Below are 13,938 nucleotides of genomic sequence, written 5' to 3'. Positions count from 1 at the left end.
CTCATTCTAACCTCTACCTAATGCAATTTTTCACTTTTTGGCCCTACCACTTTGGCATTCCACAATTTGTCTGTGATGAATTGTCTAAGAAGTATATCTGAAAAATGTAGCGTGTTTTCACGACATGTCATCAATTGGCCATATTGACACTGAAACAAACAGAACTCGTGAATTTTGCTGCTGAAAATGGTCAGTTATTGTCATGTTTTGGGCTGTACTAATCAGTCGGATCTGGAAGAACATTTGGAGTGCTACAGACTGCCAGTTTGATAAAATCCAGGAGAAGAATGCAAAAGACTGTCTGAGGAACAAAAGGCGTTTGTGGTTGGCCAAACTGAACTAGGATATTCAGAGCAGGAATCCTGACAACATTTCATATTTGTTTTTATAATTTTCAGTCAGGTGGGTGAAATATTAGGCTAATATTTGAAACTTTCACCCCTAAAAGGAGCTAATGAAAAAAACAACTTAAAATTCTTATTAGTATTAGACATCTAATACATAGCCTCTAGCACTTTTTTTTATGTTTTTTTATAAAACTCTACCATACGGTTGAGATGTCAGTCCATGGTAAATATCGTTTAAATTAATATTTAATTTTAATTTTAAATTTAAATTTAAATTTCATGAGTTATTTTGCAATAATAAACATTCCTTTAACTTTATTAGTCTCTTGGATACATCTCATAACCTTCAGGGTCCACAAGTTAAAAAAATATTTTGAAGTGTCTAATATATATAGCCATTTGGCAATATATATGCTATACCATGTTTTTTACTGACATATCAACCGTACGGTCACGCATGATTTGGATAATAATTATAAATAAACATTTCAGAATTTTTCATATATTTTGCTATATTTCTGTTCTTTATCCTCTTCCCTATTCACAACAACTTAATGATTTGATCCCTACTTCCTTGATTGCTTGTTTGACCCTATTATCTGATGACTGACCATTTTTTTTCCCTATCAAAGTTAACTCAACCGTATGGTAGAGATAACAGTTTGTATGTATCTTTACCACATTAACTTTAGTTTGTCAAAATAAATGTTACATAATATCAGAATCATCAAAATCTCTATAAATAATATTGATCATGTTCAATTCTGTTAGTGTGCAAGTAAACCAATGATTGGTGTTGAATAAGTGAACAGTGTGCAGTTTCCTATGTACAGAATTCTATGTGTCGTTGTGTTTTAAAATACAAATGTAGAAGTAATGAATACTGTTCTTTAATTTCTTGCAATATCTATATGATACGTGACAAAAATACCAAAATATAACAAAATATATTGACTTTTTTGCATCTGGGCAATTTGTAAATCCAAGGCATGTTTGAATAATTCGCAAAACATAGATGCTTTTAATAGTTAATGTGCACATAAACGCCAGCTGTTTACACAGTGGTTCATCACAGTTAGAACAAACACTAACCTAAAACAAGAATGGAGGTGGAGGTGGTACAGTAGTAAATATTTCATCTACTCTTCTGCATGCCCTCAGTCCATCTATGTAATATTCATGAGGTCAAGAGGGCTCAAGGCTACACTCCACACACCTGCTCAACACATTCAGATATGCACACACACTCACATATGAAATCACAAGCATAAATACACCTTTCGCTGTGGGCTGGATTTTTACCTTAAACATTAGGCTAATAAGAGTCTTGAGTTGTCTTCTGTGTAATTATACGCCCAACTCTGAAGCCTGGCAGCACACAACAAGAAGGCCCCAAGAAGAGTGACCGCCATGGTCCTTGTAGTTTTATTACAGCACTTAACCTCCCACCTGCTAATAGAGGACGCATGTCTCAGAGTGAGGCTATTGACTCCGTGCTGTCCTCTTCACACACACTCTTCAGAGAGAAGAGGAGGACTTAAACGTAAATGCCACATGATTTACTGGCATTATAAAAATAAATGGTGTACAGTAATACCTTGGCCATTACTCCCGAATCTTTCGACAACAGTAAATCTTTGGAGTATACTAGGCCATTTCCTTAAAAGGAACAAGAGCGATTGACTTGCATACTCGTAACTCTTTTCCTCTCTTCATCATCTTGTGATTTTTATATTAGCACTAAAATCATTTTCATTGTAGCAACAAAAAATGATAGCGGAGGTGACATGGTCAGTCTTAAGTTCACCCTCCAAAAGTCCAGAGACTTCAGCTCTCTTTCGGTTTCAATATGTTGTCTACATAGGCAGCTACCCTATAAGTTAGAATCCTTATCATGCAGGGTTTTAATCAGTTACTGATTTTTAATACTCATGCAAAGTGCATAGGTGAATTAACTAAATTTGACATTAGCATTGGTTGAAACTATTTTAATAATAAACACAAATACACAACACATAAATATTAGATGAATTAGATTGAACTATTTTTATAGACATTTTTCAGTTAAGAATTAAATTTAAATTAAAGCTATAATCTGCATTTAGCCTACATAATGGCTGTATATGACACTCACTGATGGGGGTTCAAAAATTTGTCTTCTGGGAAACATCTTCTGGAGCATCTAAAGGGCAGTACTAAATTAAAAACAAATATGATATTTAGGCAAAATAAGAAAAATGCACACATCTGCATTCTGTTTTCGAAAGTTTTCACCCTTGGCTCTTAATGCATGGTTTTTCATTCTGGAGCATCAGTGAGAGTTTCTGTAATAGTTGCATATGAGTCCCTTAGTTGTCCTCAGTGTGAAAAGATGGATGTAAACTTCTGACCTCAAATGTACATGTCTGAAAGCACTATATAATACTGCAAATGTGCAAAGCTATTCACACAATTACTAGAATTTGTACAAAATAAAAAGGAAAAAAATGGATGGAGAACAATGAAAAGCCACTTTACATCAGACCATTATGGTAAATCTCTCAAATGTAACTGAATAATTCAGTAGTGTGCGTTTAGGAACACAGGGAGTTCTAAACAAAAGCCAGCACAAATTTCTTGCAGTAACACCAGGCAATAATGATGCTTTTGAGATGACAGTGTTCTCACAGCACTTTTGCAGCATTAACTGTGAATTGAAGTGATTAGGCTTGTATAAAATGATTAAAGTGCTCTAGTCTAGAAAACTATGCTTCAAGTACACACTACGTGTGTCACAAGGAGGAGTCAGAGACGTGCGGATCCATTTGCAAGGCTTTATTGAGAAGTGTCAACAGGCCTGAATAATCACCAGAAAACAGGAACAACGAAGGTAATCCGGGAAACAGTTCAATAGACAGGCAATGGTCGCAATGGCAGGAAGCAGGAATCGTCAACGGGGTACACAGTCCAGAGTCATACACAGATAATCCAACACAGAGAAATACGCTTAGAATTACGACCATAGGAACAATAAGACTTCGCCAGGTGGCTGTGTGTGTGAGTGGCTTAAATGCAGTCAGAGTGATGAGGTGCAGCTGTGAGAACTAATCAGAGCAGTGAGAAACAAGGGCCAGGTGAATGCAGTGATTAGTGCAGTGGCTTATGGGGAATGAAGTCCATAATGTGTGGTGCAAGAGTTCATAATGACAGGATAGACCAGATACGTGACAGAGCCCCTCCCCAAGGAGCGGCTTCCAGACGCTCTAACCACCTAATACAACCTGGAGGGTGGTGGAGCGGAGGCGGAACAGGGGGAGGGATGGAGGGCCAGGTCCATGTAGGGGTACTGGAACCACGAACTGAGGCTGAGCCGACGGAGGGAGAAGCCATGGCGGAGGAAGGGTTGGCTCCTGCATGGGGCCGACCGACGGAGGTGGAGCCGGTGGAGCCCGAGGCGGAACCGAAGAGTCGATGGTCCTGGGCGACACAGAGGATCCGGAGGGCCAAGGCGGAACCCAAGGCTCTGGCGACCCCGGCGGAGATGGAGGTCCGGAGGTACGCAGCGGAGCCGGAGTGAGAGAGGATCGAGGCTGTGCCCACGGGAGGGAGGAGGTCCACAGAGCCGGCAGGACGGAGTGACGAGGCGCAGCCGGAGGAGTAGAGTCCAGAGGCGAAGGTGGGGCGACGACTGACCGGGGCGGAGCCGTAGAGACGATGGAGCCCGGAGGAGCTGGTGGGCCAACGGCCGACAACGGAGACGAGGGAGCACAGAGCCGGGGTGGAGCCGCAGGGTCGGAGGGCCGAGGTGGAGTCCAGGACTCTGAGACTGGAGGTGATGGTGAGGGGTCCTTCAGTCTGGACACCGATGGAGACTGGCAGTCCCACGGCAAGTCCTCCTCACCGAAGGTGGGATGTGGGTGAGCAGAGGGACTGTCAGGAGACAGAGGTGGCGGAACTGGAGCAGCAGGGAGGGTGGGTGGGAACAGTCCATGCATGAGCTCCGTGACCAGAACCGGGCAGACAGGAATCTCAGGATGACTGGATGGAACCAGCGGAGTCTCTGGAAGGCTGGGCGGAACCCGCGGAGTCTCTGGAAGGCTGGGCGGAACCAGCGGAGTCTCTGGAAGGCTGGGCGGAACCAGCGGAGGCTCTGGAAGGCTGGGCGGAACCAGCGGAGTCTCTGGAAGGCTGGGCGGAACCAGCGGAGTCTCTGGAAGGCTGGGCGGAACCAGCGGAGTCTCTGGAAGGCTGGGCGGAACCAGCGGAGTCTCTGGAAGACTGGGCGGAACCAGCAGAGTCTCTGGAAGGTTGGGCGGAACCAGCGGAGTCTCTGGAAGACTGGGCGGAACCAGCGGAGTCTCTGGAAGGCTGGGCGGAACCAGCGGAGCCTCTGGAAGGCTGGGCGGAACCAGCGGAGTCTCTGGAAGGCTGGGCGGAACCAGCGGAGGCTCTGGAAGGCTGGGCTGAACCAGCGGAGGCTCTGGAAGGCTGGGCTGAACCAGCGGAGTCTCTGGAAGGCAGGGCTGAACCAGCGGAGTCTCTGGAAGGCAGGGCTGAACCAGCGGAGTCTCTGGAAGGCAGGGCTGAGGAGCGGGCTCTGGACGACGCTCTTGTGAAGCGGGCTCTGGACGACGCTCTTGAGGAGCGGGCTCTGGAGAACTGGACGACCCCAGCGGAGATTCAGGAGGGCTGGGCGTCTCCAGCGGAGATTCTGGAAGAGCAGGCTCTGGGCGAGCGGTCACAGGAGGGCGCTCTGGCGGCGGAGACTGTGAGAAGGCGGTTGCCATCTTGTGCTGTGGCTCTACCTCACCCACCGTAAACGGAGAGCCACACAACAAAAGAGCCAGATCCATGTAGTGATGCAGAGTCCAGCCAAGTTCAAAATTTGGCATGTTGGAAGCCAATGGCTCTGAGAGTCCTCCACGAAAAAAAATCATGAGGCACGTCTCATCCATCGAAGACAGATTTGCCAAATCAATGAAAGCCATGACATAATCCTCAATTGTCTGCTCCCCCTGCTTGAGAAGCATGATCTGCACCGTGGAGTTCGTGCTGGAACCGGATGACATCATACTCGCTGCTGGATCCTTGTAATGGCGAAGTCTTCTGTCACAGGGAGAGTCAGAGACGTGCGGATCCAATTGCAAGGCTTTATTGAGAAGTGTCAACAGGCCTGAATAATCACCAGAAAACAGGAACAACGAAGGTAATCCGGGAAACAGTTCAATAGACAGGCAATGGTCGCAATGGCAGGAAGCAGGAATCGTCAACGGGGTACACAGTCCAGAGTCATACACAGATAATCCAACACAGAGAAATACGCTTAGAATTACGACCATAGGAACAATAAGACTTCGCAAGGTGGCTGTGTGTGTGAGTGGCTTAAATGCAGTCAGAGTGATGAGGTGCAGCTGTGAGAACTAATCAGAGCAGTGAGAAACAAGGGCTGTATCCGAAATCGCCCCCTATACCCTCAAATAGTGCACTATTTGAGGGGACAGCCATTTTAAGTGGTGTTCGAAACCATAGTGAACGTTCCCGAGTGCACTCATTCAATCCCACAATGCACCGCAAAAACGAGTGTACAACCGATGTACGCTCAATAGCTAGAGATAACCCATAATGCACTGTGAGAGTCGCGCGCCGACTGAATTCCCGCGTCTCGCCAGACGATGGCGCCCGCAGCTGAATCATCCATCCATTCGCTTGTCCACTGCATAATACAGCATACAACACGGGTACAAATTCGTTGTAAATTGATTATTAAATTGTTTAACCAGGGTTTATATGTAAACTCCTTGACATAGTTCAAGATAAATCCTTTAATCTAACTACTCGAACTGTCCGTTTTAAATGATTGTTAAACAGTAAGCAATACTATGCAAAAGCGGCAGTCCTTCCGGTGCACTCAGTGTCCGAATTCACTCACTCGTTTTCACTCACTCCTTCAAGTGGACTGAATGAGTGGACTAATGTAGGGAATAGTGAATGAGGGTATAGGGGGTGATTTCGGATACAGCCAAGGGCCAGGTGAATGCAGTGATTAGTGCAGTGGCTTATGGGGAATGAAGTCCATAATGTGTGGTGCAAGAGTTCATAATGACAGGATAGACCAGATACGTGACAACGTGACTAAGAACCCACTTCACAATTAGTGTCAAGGGTTAAAAAACAGTGGGGACAGTTCTGACGGAGAAGCAGGTGCAGCTTGTGATGTCATAAAACATCACTACAGTACCGTTAAAACGTAACATTTCTTTTAACGTCTCTTGTTCTCACCAAGACTCTATCTGATCCAAACAGTATTGTGAAATATTATTCAAATTTTAAATAAAATTGTATTCTTACTGACCCCAATCTTTTGAATGGTATTGTAGACTTACAAGAATACAAAACTGAAGTGTAAACAATAATATAACTAATAGAAATGTCCAAAAAGCAATTTAACAACCATTTCAAAAGTACACTAAATTGATATTTTTATAGTCATGTTATTATTATACACTACCAGTCAAAAGTTTTGGAACAGTAAGATTTTTAATGTTTCTGCTCACCAAGCCTGCATTTATTATAAGTACAGCAAAAACAGTAACATTTTGAAATATCTGTATTATTTAAAATAACCGTTTTTAATTTGAATATATTTTACAATGTAATTTATTCTTGTGATTTCAAATTTGAATTTTTAGTACTGCTCAAAAACGTGTATTATTATTATTTTGTTGAAAAAAGTAGTATGTTTCGAGTAGAATTTTTTAGGTTTCCTTGATGAATGGAAAGTTCATTAAAATAGAAATCTTTTGTAACATTATAAATGTCTTTATCATCACTTTTGCTCTCTCTAGTCTAAAGCATCTTTGCTAAATAAAAGTATTAAATTCTTTGAGGAATTTCTTTTCTAAAAAAAAAAAAAAATCTGACTCCAAGATTTTGAATGTTATAGTGTATAATGTTACAACATTTTTTATTTCAGAAAAATGCTGATCTTTGGATATTTCTATTCATCAAAGAATCCTGAAAAAAAAGTACTCAACTGTTTTAAATATTGATTATAATAATAAATGTTTCTTGAACAGCTAATCCGCATATTGAAATTATTTCTAAGGGATCATGTGACTGGAGTAATGATGCTAAAAATTTTGCTTTTAACACAGGAATAAATTAAATTTTTAAATATATTCAAATATATTTAAATTGAAAAAAATATTTCACAATATTACTGCTTTTGTTGTATTTTGGATCAAATAAATTAGCAAAATTACGTAAAAAACATACTGTTCAAAAACTTTTGACTGGTAGTGTATAACCTTGCCACAAGAGATTTCAGAAGTGCTGGGAACAAAATCGACCCTGACTTTATGACGTCAGATGAAATAAAGGTGTTTTCACACGTATACAGGAGAGCGGCTGTCATACTAAAGCTGTGCTGTTTGTTTGAAGCTGAGGTGAAGGTAACAGAGAGGCATCGTGTTGTGAGAGTTGTCTGGAGAGACATACAGCGCGACAGATGCACCAAGCAAACAACAGCTTTTACCACAAGAGACCAGGCCACCATCCAGAACCTGACAATTAGATGAACCGGAAAACAGACACAAACACACACTAAAAGCACAAAGGCACACACACAATGACATGCACTTTCAGTTAACTCATATAAATGCACAGTAAATACTTTAACAAGCATCAGACAAGAAGGAATATGCAAATGGAAATGTAAAACACACAGAGGTGCACATCAAACACACACATATGCAAACACAATGTCAAAAGGCTCATGCTCCACACATGTGCAAGTGATGACAGAGACAGACTCCCTGCTGACTGGGGTGCCTGACAACGGCTCCGAGCTCAATCCCAGAAGACTTTTGTCTGCATGTAACCTGGTGCTCTCTGAACTCGCTCTTTGCTCTAACAGAGCAGGGGACCCACCGGTCTAATAGTTCAACTAAGAGCTTCTATTTTAAATAGCCCTAAAAAGGCTTTAGGAAAGTAGCCTGACTTCTATGCCAGTTACTATTAGTCAGCAAAACATGTCAGATGAGCAATTTTGGCAGTGTTTTAGTATTTTAATGTGTTCACTAGCTAAATATAATGGCAGATTCCAAATCATAGTGAAGTTATTGATTTTAATTAATTTAATTAGTAAATATTCAGCTAAATGAAAGACAAATATTGGTAGCTCCTTTCAGGAGCCCCATAAATAATGATAGACTGCAGGATAATGGTATTGGTGAAAGTGAGGTAAACCCTTTTGTTTAATGACTGAATATAAAGAAACATGCTCATCATATACTGGTCCCTGTGACTGAGAGATGCACATGAGAAAAGTCATTTTATGCTAAAAACGAAAATTATTTTGTCAAGCAGAATTTCCAGGTCTAAAAATATATTTCATACACAGTGAATTCCCTATGTAAAACCATATAAAGGATTTGCCAAAAAATGTCTGAAAATTTAATTGTTAAAGGAGAAATTCACTTTCAGAATTAAAAAATTCCTGATAATTCACTCACCCCCATGTTATATCCAAGATGCTTTTTTTCTTCAGTTGAAAAGAAATGAAGGGGGAATTTAATGGGAATCAATCCAGACCATGATGCAATTTTCTTGGTACTCCTCACCAGGGCATCACCACACATGCTGGACACCATCTGAGCCAAAGTGTATCTTATAGTCTCATCAGACCACAGGACATAGTTCCAGTAAATCATGCTCTTGGACAGGTTGTCTTCAGCAAACTGTTTGCAGGCTTTCTTGTGAGCCAGCTTCCGATGAGGCTTCCTTCTGGGACAACGCCTATGCAAACCAACTTGTTGCAGTGTGCGGTGTATGGTCTGAGCACTGACAAGCTGGCCTTCTACTTCTGCAACCTTTAAAGCAATGCTGGCAGCACTCATGCATCTGTTTTTTGAAGCTAGGTTCCGCATTTGACGCACAGAACGAGTGCTCAACTTCGTTGATCAACCCTTGCAAGGCCTGTTCCGAATGAAACCCATCCTGTAAAACCTCTGCATGATGAATAGGACATGTGGCTTTGCATGGTTAAACAACACACTACTGTTACTACTGATACTTCTGTTATCACTACTGAGTTATTTTCAGACGACGGTAAATCTATACTGCTATACAAGCTGCACATTACCTACTCTAAAATATATCCAAGTTTAATTTCTATAGTATTGTTCTTTGAGAAGATATACTAAAATGGTTGCTGAAATGTCAGGGGTGTACTCACTTTTGTGAGATACTGTATATACTTTTTAACCACAAATGCTTGTCTTGCACTAGCTCTGTGTAATTACATTAGAAAAGTCCCACGCGGTTAGTTCTTCATCTGTGTACTTTGGTTAAAGGTAGGGTAGGGCAAAAAACTTCTCATTTTCTCTTCCAATTTCAAAATTGTCCGACATCATTGTTTTACCTTTTTTTTTTGACTTTCTTTGCACGTTCGTTTTGTAAACAACTGGGTCAGGCGTGACCTTTCCAACATGACTACGTAATGCGTGAGATCGAGCTAGTTGATGGTTAAATCCATATTACAAATGAGCATTTGTGGTTAAAAAGTATTTGTATTTTTCTTGGAAAATGACAAATCGTTTCGCTAGATAAGACCCTTATTCCTGAAATGGGATCGTTTAGAGCCCTTTGAAGCTGCAATGAAACTGCAATTTTGACCTTCAACCCGTTGACCACTATTGAAGTCCACTATATAGAGAAAAATCCTGGAATATTTTCCTCAAAAACCTTAATTTCTTTGCGACTGAAGAAAGAAAGACATGAACATCTTGGATCTCAAAATATGATGCAGTAAGTCCCGCTTTCCAAAATAAAAGAGACAACTGCCAATTAGTAAAGTCATTGTGGCAGTCCAGCTGCTGTTAGAAGCTCCAGTTTCCACAGAAACAGTGTTGTGAGATGGAAGCTTGAGACTGGACATGCACATTGGCTGGTCCTGAAATATAAGCTTTTTTGATGCTATTTGATCATAAGAAACAACATTCATTGGACAGTTCATGTCAAATTTAATTGCTGATTTGAAATATGTTACTTTTGAGATATGAGATTTTTGTATTTCCTCGTTAAAGTAGATGCTGTAGCCGAAAAAATATCTGCTTAGAGGTGTTGAAAATATGGCTGCCAAGTAGGAACTGACTTTCCTTGAAAGGGACTTTGGCGACCAAATAAACACTTTGACTTAGCTTGACTGCCCTAAATCACTAGACTGTGACATGTGAGAGTTTTGCATTAAATGGATGTATGGCTTCACCTGTGGGGAGAGATTTGAGTAATGGCACATCTGGGCCAAGGACAAATCTATTGTTCTAAAAGTGGGCACTTCAACAGTACATTTGTTCTCTCTCTTTTTCTCCTCCAAAGGACATAGACACCTGTATACAGACTGGTCTACACAATGCAATTCTTGGTTAGTTTGTGCAGTTTTTTTTTTTTTACTTAAATTCAATCATATGTGACCCTGGACCACAAAACCAGTCTTAAGTCGCTGGGGTATATTTGTAGCAATAGCCAAAAATACATTGTATGGGTCAAAATTATTGATTTTTCTTTTATGTCAAAAATCATTAGGACATTAAGTAAAGATCATGTTCCATTAAGATTTTTTGTCAAATTCCTACTGTAAATATATAAAAATGTAATTTTTGATAAGTAATATGCATTGTTAAGAACTTAATTTGGACAACTTTAAAGGTGATTTTCTCAGTATTTTGATTTTTTTGCACCCTTAGATTCCAGATTTTCAAACAGATGTATCTCGGCCAAATATTGTCCTATCCTAACAAACTATACATCAATAGAAAGCTTATTCATTGAGCTTTCATATGATGTATATATCTCAGTTTTGTAAAATTTAACCTTATGACTGGTTTTGTGGTCCAGGGTCACATATAGTGTATGCTAGAAGACTGATATATGGTTGCTAACATTCTGAGGCATTGTCAGCACATAGCTATTTCATTTAATACTTGTATTTGATTGTATTTCACATTTATTTCAATTAACAAAAATAATTCTAATAGTTTCAGTTTTAGTTAATAGGAACAACACTGTCAAGTACCACCTTAAAGGAGACCTACTGTATTATTCCCCTTTTTACAATAGGCATTAATCTTTTTTTTCACACTGAGGACAACTGAGGGACTCATATGCAACTACTACAGAAGGTTCAAATGCTCACTGATGCTCCAAAAGGGAAAACCATGCATTAAGAGCCAGGTGGTAAAACATTTTTGAAAAAAGATATTTAGGCATAATAAGAAAAATGTACACATCTCCAATCTGTTCAAAAGTTTTCACCCCCCCCCCCCTTCTGAACCCTCTGTAATAGTTGCATATGAGTCCCTCAGTTGTTCTCAGTGTGTAAAGATGAAACTCAAAATCATACAGTCATTGTTAGAAAGGGTTCAAATACAAGAAAAATGCAGGAAAACCAAAGAATTTGTGGGACCTGAAGGATTTTTCGGTTAAACAGCGGGCAGTTTAACTGTTCAGGACAAACAAGGGACTCGTGAACAACAGCACTAAACCAAAAAACACAGCTGCGGATCATTTAGGTGAGAGTACAGTATTGTGAATCAAGGGGATGTAAACTTTTGAACAGGGTAATTTTTTAAATAAATTCAACTATTACTTTCTCTTGTGGACTATATGTAAACATTTTTTATGTGAAATATCTTATTCAGGTCAGCACTAAATAAAGAAAAACATGCATTTTGTACGATCCCTCTTATTTTGGTAAAATATTTAACATTTTGCAGATTCTGAAAGGGGGATGTAAACTTTTGACCTCAACTGTAAGTCTCAGGTGTCCCCAGAACGTGTCTTTGAAGTTTCAAGCTCAAGATACCCCACAGATAATTTATTATATCATAAAAAAAGCCTATTTTGAGTGGAAGCAGAAAATGTTTCTTTAAATGCAAATGAGCTGCTGCTCCCCACCCCCTTTTCCAGAATAGAGCTGTGCCTTTACAGGTCGTACCTGCCAATGTGTTGGCCAAAAAACATCGGTTTGATTTTGATTATCATGTCTATAATGCTGAAATCATGCATTTTAAAGCCATAACTTCTGATATACGGTGTTCTGAGTGCACACATCCGAAGCGAATGCACAGAAACTGTCACACAGCATGTGAGTGTTAAATTAAGTTCTCTTTCATGTCTTATTGCGCTTAAACTGTCAAATACACACAAGGTTATGCTAAAAACACACATGAGTTACAAAAAACATTTGGCTATGTCTGTGAAGGTAAACAGCTAGGAAAGAAATTGCATGTTTATATTAGATCTGTGTGGAAGCAGTGTAATATACAGTAAATAAATCAATAAATTCACTGCTTTCTTGTCTCCTTTGAGGCTGGGACTCTAAATAGTCTTCTGTGCTCGTCTGTGCAGCCAACAACAGAACAGTTAGCATGCTTTGCTCGAACTTTCGCCATGGCGTTAGAACTGGTACACCAGTTTGAATGCTTAGAAAAGTTAGTGATAGATAGTTAGATAATGATACAATTTGAGCTATTATTCATGTCCACAGCACAAGCAATACAATAAAAGTTATATGTCAAAGTTTAGTACTTCAGGTTAATAGCTTGCCTTAGCTAACATTACTAAAAATGCTTCTGTCTGGATCCCATTCACCCTCAAAATACAAAAGTCTTCTGCTACATTTCAAGCTACAGCACATCATTAGGAACAAACTGTAAGTGTCATTAATGAAGGGATTCTTTGGTCAGTTGTAGCGTCTGTCTCATTCTGAATCTGGGTCTCTCTCTCGCTCTCTCTTTCTATGCCTGTAAAGTCTCATGTTGAAAAAATGATTGCATGGCTTATACCCCAGCCCCCCCTGAGCTAATCTTCAAGGGAAGGGTGGCGTATGTGACACACGCTTATGTTCCCTTATCGAAACCAGACTCTCTCTCTCTCTTTCTCTCTCTCTTCATCTGTCTGTCTGTCTGTCTTTATTATACACATGCACAACCACACACATCCACACAAGCTGTGGGTTGTTTATGTGGTTGCCAGGAATTTCTAAAAACCTTTGATGGTTTGGAGAGAGAATTTATGATTCGGTGACTTGGGGATTGCATTAGCATTTTTTGCTACAACAACAGTTGTTTTTAGCAGTTGTGTTGCTTCTTCTCAGAAAAAAGATCCAATATTACATGTAAAATGGACATTAAGTGTGCTATATGTGTAATATTGAAACATCTAAATACACATGCACAAAAATACACACACACATACACACACTGAAAACCTGCACCTTCTAACCGGATTGTAGTATGATGGATCTAACTCCGCCTTTTCCATTGCACACACACATACACACACACACATATTCTCACATTTCCCCAGTAGACTTGTTCCAGTGTGAGGCCCTGTCCTTGTAGGGGCTCCAAAATGACGTCCATGAGAGGTCTAAAGGCTTCAGTGTGAAGCTCTAAAGAAATCAGAGAAACAGAGGAGGACTGAGATGACTGATTTCAACGCAAATACTCACAGTTTCCTTATCAAATCTACTAAATGAAGCAATAAGTGAGATGATTGATGAAAACTCATTAGATATCAGCTGTAAGGGGAATGGTGCTCATTAGCATTA

This window comes from Garra rufa, chromosome 5, assembly GCF_049309525.1.
Source record: "Garra rufa chromosome 5, GarRuf1.0, whole genome shotgun sequence".
Taxonomy (NCBI): domain Eukaryota; kingdom Metazoa; phylum Chordata; class Actinopteri; order Cypriniformes; family Cyprinidae; genus Garra; species Garra rufa.
Note: the sequence above shows the minus strand (reverse complement) of the source record.